Here is a 6,656-nt window from a genome sequence, read left to right on the forward strand (position 1 = left end):
TGCAGTTCATTTGCAGTGGCTGGCAGCCCTAGCACGCCCATTCTCTCCCTCTCTCTCTCTCTCTCTCTCTCTCTCTGCCTCTTTCCCTCTCTCAAATAAATAAAAACAAAATACTTTCTAAAAACTCTAAAAAGCACACATCATCCTTAGGGTCCCTGCTTGGCCGCTGGGTACATGCTAGCTATCAGCACTCAATATAGGTTCTTTTAAAGATGACTTCAGTGGCTCCAAAGAATCAACATAACTTCCTAGACTGTTCTCCCAGGGAACAACTTACTGGAAGGGTCACTGGAGGAATGAATTCTTAGATTGATAAACTCTTGGAACGTTAGGGAACTCTGAGCGAAAGCAACTCCAAGAATTGGACTTCTATTCTCCACCCAGATTTGTTGCATGAAAAAAAATGTATTTTTGGGAAACCATTTCTTTCATAGCAGGTTGGCTGAACCATACACAGAATTTTCTCTGGCACCTTTGCACCCTCTCAGGAAAATGCTTTGAATGTGTCCTCATTTCTCTACAGGGGGTGTGGGGGTGTATGTGCATACATATTTGTGTTTTACCTAATAGAACACACCTTAAAGTCTGTACCACAGAGGCAAAAAGGGAGACGTCATCGAAAATCAATTCTTGATGTGAAATATTTGACTTTAAGCCTCAGAAATATGTGAAAGTTTATTTTTATGTGAACATTGAGTGTATAACACAGTGATTTGATGGGGTCTGATTTTTATATGACTTCCTGTTTTTCAGTCAATAAAGTTCTATTTCTGTACATCAGAATGCAGAGACAATATGGTGGCTTTTATTCTTGGTAAATGTGCTGAGGGCCTTGTGCATGCTAGACAAGTGCTCTGCCTCTGAGATACATCCCTTCCCCTATCCTAGCTTCTTGAATGCAATTAACTTTTGGCCCTGACAACTAGAAATTAGTGCCTCCTTGATATGTCAGCGACTGGCAGAAATTCAGAATTAAACCCGATTACTTCCTATATCCCAGGAAATAATCTTCCAGGAATGAGAACACTTTTGTCTTGCTAAGCACAGCAAACCAATGTTAAAATCAGCCTCAGGGGCTGGAGAGGTGGCTTAGTGGCTAAGGCACTTGCCTGCAAAGCCAAAGGACCTCGGTTTGATTCCCCGGGACCCTCATAAACCAGAGTGCACAAGGTGGCACATGCATGTGGAGTTTGTTTGCAGTGGCTGGAGGCCCTGGTGCACCCACTTTTCTCCCTCTCTCTCTCTAATAAATAAATATTAAGTTTTTTTTTTAAATCAACTTCGGGGTACTAAAAGGTGCATGCAAGACTGTTGTCCAACAGGAACTTTTTATATAGTCAACCCTTCCCAGTTCTCAAACTGCCCGGGCTTTGTGGCTCAGGCCTTCTTCCCACAAGTAGATAAGTTGTTCATTAAAGCTGTTTGTCACAGTGGCCTGTCTTAGTGTGAAAAGAAGTCAATAAAGAGAAAACGAGGTGATTCAACAACTCTTGAATTTTCTGCTGCCTGTGCGGGAAGCTGGCAGTGTCTGGGGCAAAGTCGCTTTGTGTGTTGCGTGGCACCATTTCTCTCTCAGCATTTAGCAATCACCCGCGCTTGCCATCGAGCTGGCCACGAGCTTATGAAAGCAGAGTCCTCGCGAAAGGGGAAAACACTTGGCAAGGGGCAGCAAGATGAAATGGTAGCAAAACTTGCAAGAAAGCCAGGTGCGGTGGTGCCCGCCTTTAATCCCAGCAGAGGTAGGATGATGGCTGTGAGTTCAAGGTCAGCCTGAGACTACACAGTGAATTCCGGGTCAGCCTGAGCTAGAGCGAGACGTGACCTGGCGGTGGGGGAGGGGGGGCGGAAGTGGAACCAAAAAACCTTATATGAAAATTTTAAAACAACAGTGAAGAGTGACGAGGGACACATGGAGGTGAGAGATTGGCGCTACAAAGGATGTGGGATTCTGGATGTCTTGAGCCCCTCCCTACCTTCCTGTCTAATAAAATGGCTTGAGCGCCAAAAATAAATAAATGAATTAAATAAATTTTAAAAAAAGTTGTGTCTCTAGCTAACCTTCACTGAAGGTTTTCTCTGTGACAATGAAGAATGGGGAATATATCCCACTTGAGAATCTGCTCCGTGTATGATGTCCTGATAAATCCAAAGTCCTTAATACATTTAAGATAAGAAAAGGTTGGGGTGAATCTGAACAAAGTATGCATATGAAAATGTCCTAATGAAAAAAAAATGTCCTAGTAAAACCCATTCTTATGTATAATCAAGACGTTAACATTTAAAAAAAAAATACAGCCAATATGCCTAGCCTGCAGAATATCATAGCTTGGCCTAGCCCAGCTAAAAACGGCTCAGTACAGTCTACAGTTGCACATTCATTTTGTAATAAAGAGTTGTTCATCTCATATAACTTACTGAATGCACAAGGGGGCGCACGCATCTGGAGTTCGTTTGCAGTGGCTGGAGGCCCTGGTGCACCCATTCTCTCTCTCTCCTTCTCCCTCTTTCTCTTTGTCAAATAAATAAATTAAAATTTTTAAAAACTGAAAACCAGGGTATTGTATGGGAACTCTTTTGCCCTATTGTAATTTTTTTTTCTTTCTTTCTTTTTTTTTTTTTGAGAGCGACAGACACAGAGAGAAAGACAGATAGAGGGAGAGAGAGAGAATGGGTGCGCCAGGGCTTCCAGCCTCTGCAAACGAACTCCAGACGCGTGCGCCCCCTTGTGCATCCGGCTAACGTGGGAGCTGGGGAACCGAGCCTCGAACCGGTGTCCTCAGGCTTCATAGGCAAGCGCTTAACTGCTAAGCCATCTCTCCAGCCCCCTATTGTAATTTTTAAAAAGTCATAGGTTGAGCCATTATACACATGGGTGCTATCTGTGTATTCACTTTGATTAATGGGATTTAAAATGTAACATTAAGCTACTTGCTCTCTGGATTTACCTAGAAGAGACAAATTTGGGAAGAGGATAAGAGAGGGTAGTTGGGGGGGAGGGAAATAAGATCAAAATGCATTATATACATGTATGAAAATGTCAAAAATGGGAAAATTATGAAAAAAGAAGAGACAGCTTTGATCTCTGAATCAACAAGCCCGTCTCACACATTTGAGGTCTGTCTAGACAACATAACGAAATGTTCTTAACAGAGCAGAACGACACTAAAAATAAAGATCATTTTGCAGGAAAAAAAAAAAAATCAAGATGATTCAATCCGATGCGTGAAATAAAAAAAAAAAACAATAAAAAAAAAGCGGGATAATCATTTTGTGTCTGTTTGCCTTGTCAAAATAATCATGACTTTCAGGAAGATATGTATATACATATGTGGCGGATGACATCCTGTATGTGCTTATTATAGACTTATAATTCTCAATTAAACAAAGATATTCTTTCCTTGTCAGAATAGATGCTATTTTCCACTAATATTATAAAAGTAATAAAATTTGACTTAAGTCTCAAAATCTAATACAATAAATATCATTTTCTTTGATAGTTACATATTAATCAATAGGACTTTATCAAATTTCAACTATAAATTTTAATTTTGTAGACATTTAGAGTTGGCAGAAGTCACAGTAATTAACCCAGAGGCTGTAGGGTCCACCTGACACGTAACTTTGTGGAAGCTGGACTAGCAGCATGTTAACAGGCATGCACTTCACTTCCCTCCTACACACAAGTAAGTGGGCTCTCTGGTCCCATCTTCTAGCAATTTCTTTCTTCTGTCTTTCCTTCCTTCTCTTTCTCACTCTTTCCTTCTTTTTTTTTTTTTTCCTTTCCTTCTCCCCTCCCTACCTCCCTCTCTCTTTTTCTTTCTTTAATTCAGACAAGGTCTCATATATTCCAGGTGTGGTGGTTTGATTCAGGTGTCCCCCATAAACTTAGGTGTTCTGAATGCTAGCTCCCCAGCTGATGGATATTTGGGAATTAACGCCTCCTGGAGGGAGTGTATTGTTGGGGGCGGGCTTATGGTCTTTATAGCCAGTTTCCCCATGCCAGTGTTTGGCACACCCTCCTGTTGCTGTGGTCCATCTTCTGTTGGCCAGGGGGTGATGTCCACCCTCTGCTCATGCCATCATTTTCCCCTGCCATCGTGGAGCTTCCCCTCGAGCCTGTAAGCCAAATAAACCTCTTTTTCCCAGAAGCTGCTCTTGGTTGGGTGATTTCTACCAGCAATGCAAACCGGACTGCAACACCAGGCTAGACTCAAACTCTGAGTTTCTATGGCATCGTCTATGCCGTACTGGAGATCAAACCCCGATGTGTATTATATGCTATCTAATGACTGAGCTCTATGCCCAGCTGAATCTCCAAATTTTCCAACACTTTTTTTTTAAATTTTTTAATTTATTTATTTGAGAGCGACAGACACAGAGAGAAAGACAGAGGGGGAGAGAGAGAGAGAATGGGCGCGCCAGGGCTTCCAGCCTCTGCAAACGAACTCCAGACGCATGCGCCCCCTTGTGCATCTGGCTAACGTGGGACCTGGGGAACCGAGCCTCGAACCGGGGTCCTTAGGCTTCACAGGCAAGCGCTTAACCGCTATGCCATCTCTCCAGCCCACATTTTTTTTTTTTTCTATGAGAGACCTTTTGGAGAATTTAACAGCTGAGCAGTATAGTAGTAAGTTGCATTGTGGGCTAACATATATTCAGATGTGGAGCACACACTCTGAGCCAGGCTTTGTCCAAGTGTTGGGAATAAAGAAGCTGTACCATTGTCTTCCGGGAGCATATAGTCTCATCAGCAGTGCTTGGCTGAGACCCACGCCAAACCCTCACCACTCCCTATGGAAGTCCCCTCTGCTCGAAGGTGACACCTGGGACCTCTGTGCTTCAAGGGCAGAATACCTGCTGGCCCTCAGTGCGGTCAAGTTCACTGCCCACCTGGGTTTGAGTATAAGGAATGCAGGAAAAAGAGGGTCATTGAATTTGCAAGTCTTGTGCTTTGGAAACGGCCATGGACAGTGTGAAGCAGGTTTGCTGGATGTCTGAGTGGGGACCCCATGGAGCCATGAGGATGGACCGTGGCTTACAGTGGAGACCCAGTGGAGATGCCCGGACCAAGAGATGGCTACCTAAGAGAGCTGCTGGCCCCAGATGAAGTTTTCCAGGACTGTGAGTAGCCTAGGTGGAGGGGGGGTCGGAATTGGACCCCCAGAGACTTGTTGCTGGTTAGAATTATGGGACTTGGAGGTTGACACTGACTAGAGTTGCTGGACTTGAAGCTACAGAATTTGATGTTTGCCCTGGTTGTTTTAAATCTTGTATTGGCTGAATGTTTCTTTGCTATGCCCAGTACCATCTTTTGCAGTGTGAATGTTTTTTTCTGTGCCATTATGGGTTGGTGGGGGGTTGGTATTATGGCTCAGTTAAAAGACCTTGGACTGTGGGAATGTTTGAACATCATTAGGATTGATAAAAATTATGGGAACTTTTTAAAGTTGGATGAATGCATTGCATTTTAAATCATGTATGGTTATCAGTTTATGGGGGCCGGGGCGGAATGTGGTGATTTGATTCAGGTGTTCCCCATAAACTTAGGCGTTCTGAATGCTAGGTTTCCAGCTGATAGAGATTTGGGAATTAACACCTCCTGGAGGCAGTGTATTGTTGGGGGCGGGCTTATAGGTGTTCTAGCCAGTGTCCCCTTGCCAGTGTTTGGCACACTCTCCTGCTGCTATTGTCCACCTTGTGTTGGCCAGGGGGTGATGTCCACCCTCTGCTCATGCCATCGTTTTCCCTGCCATCGTGGAGCTTCCCCCTCAAACCTGTAAGCCAAAATAAACCTATTTTTTTTTCCCACAAGCTGCTCTTGGTCAGGTGCTTCCTACCAGCAACGCGGACCGGACTGCAACGTAGGAGTCGAGCAGCGCACCCTGAGGACCCCTTGTTTGTGTCTTGCTTCAACAGAATTTGGACAGAATAGACCAGGGACCTCCTTTTTTTATTTTTTAAAAGAAAAATTTCCAACTGCCTTCCAGTCTGTCCAGTCCTAAACTCTGGGACCATCTTGCGTTCTGGGGCCTTCCAGGACCAGTCAGAACCTTCTACCTATTACTGGACCAGCCATGACCTCCCAGATTCATCAGGATTATTCAGCTGAGGTGGAGGCTGCTGTCAACCGCCTCGTCAGCTTGCTCCTGCGGGCCTCATACACCCCTCCCTCCCTCCCTCCCTCTCTTTCTCTCTCTCTCTCTCTGGGCTATTTCCACTGGGAACATGTGGCTCTGCAGGGTGTTGGCCAAGGAGAAGTGCAGCGACGCTGAGCATCTACTGAAGAGGCAAAACCAGCGCGGTGGCCGGGCGCTCTTCCAGGATGTGAAGCCTTCTCTAGATAAGTGGTAGGGAGAAAACCCAGGAGACCCAGAGGCCACCTTGGCCCTGGAGAAGAACCTTGAACCATGCTGGTTTTGGATCTTCATGTGCTGGGTTCTAGCCACACAGACCCCATTCTCTGACTTCCTGGAGAACCACTTGTGGGATGAGGAGGGGAAGCTTGAGATGGGCGACCACCTGACCGGTCTGCACACACTGATGAGCTGTCGGCCGAGCCTGGGCGTATCTGGAACGGCTCACCCCGGAGCTCGGGTACATCCTGCACAGCCTTCCCGGGACTCCTGCGCTGTCTCAGCCACCCTCGGGAGCCCCTC

Source organism: Jaculus jaculus, chromosome 11 (assembly GCF_020740685.1).
Source record: "Jaculus jaculus isolate mJacJac1 chromosome 11, mJacJac1.mat.Y.cur, whole genome shotgun sequence".
Classification (NCBI taxonomy): domain Eukaryota; kingdom Metazoa; phylum Chordata; class Mammalia; order Rodentia; family Dipodidae; genus Jaculus; species Jaculus jaculus.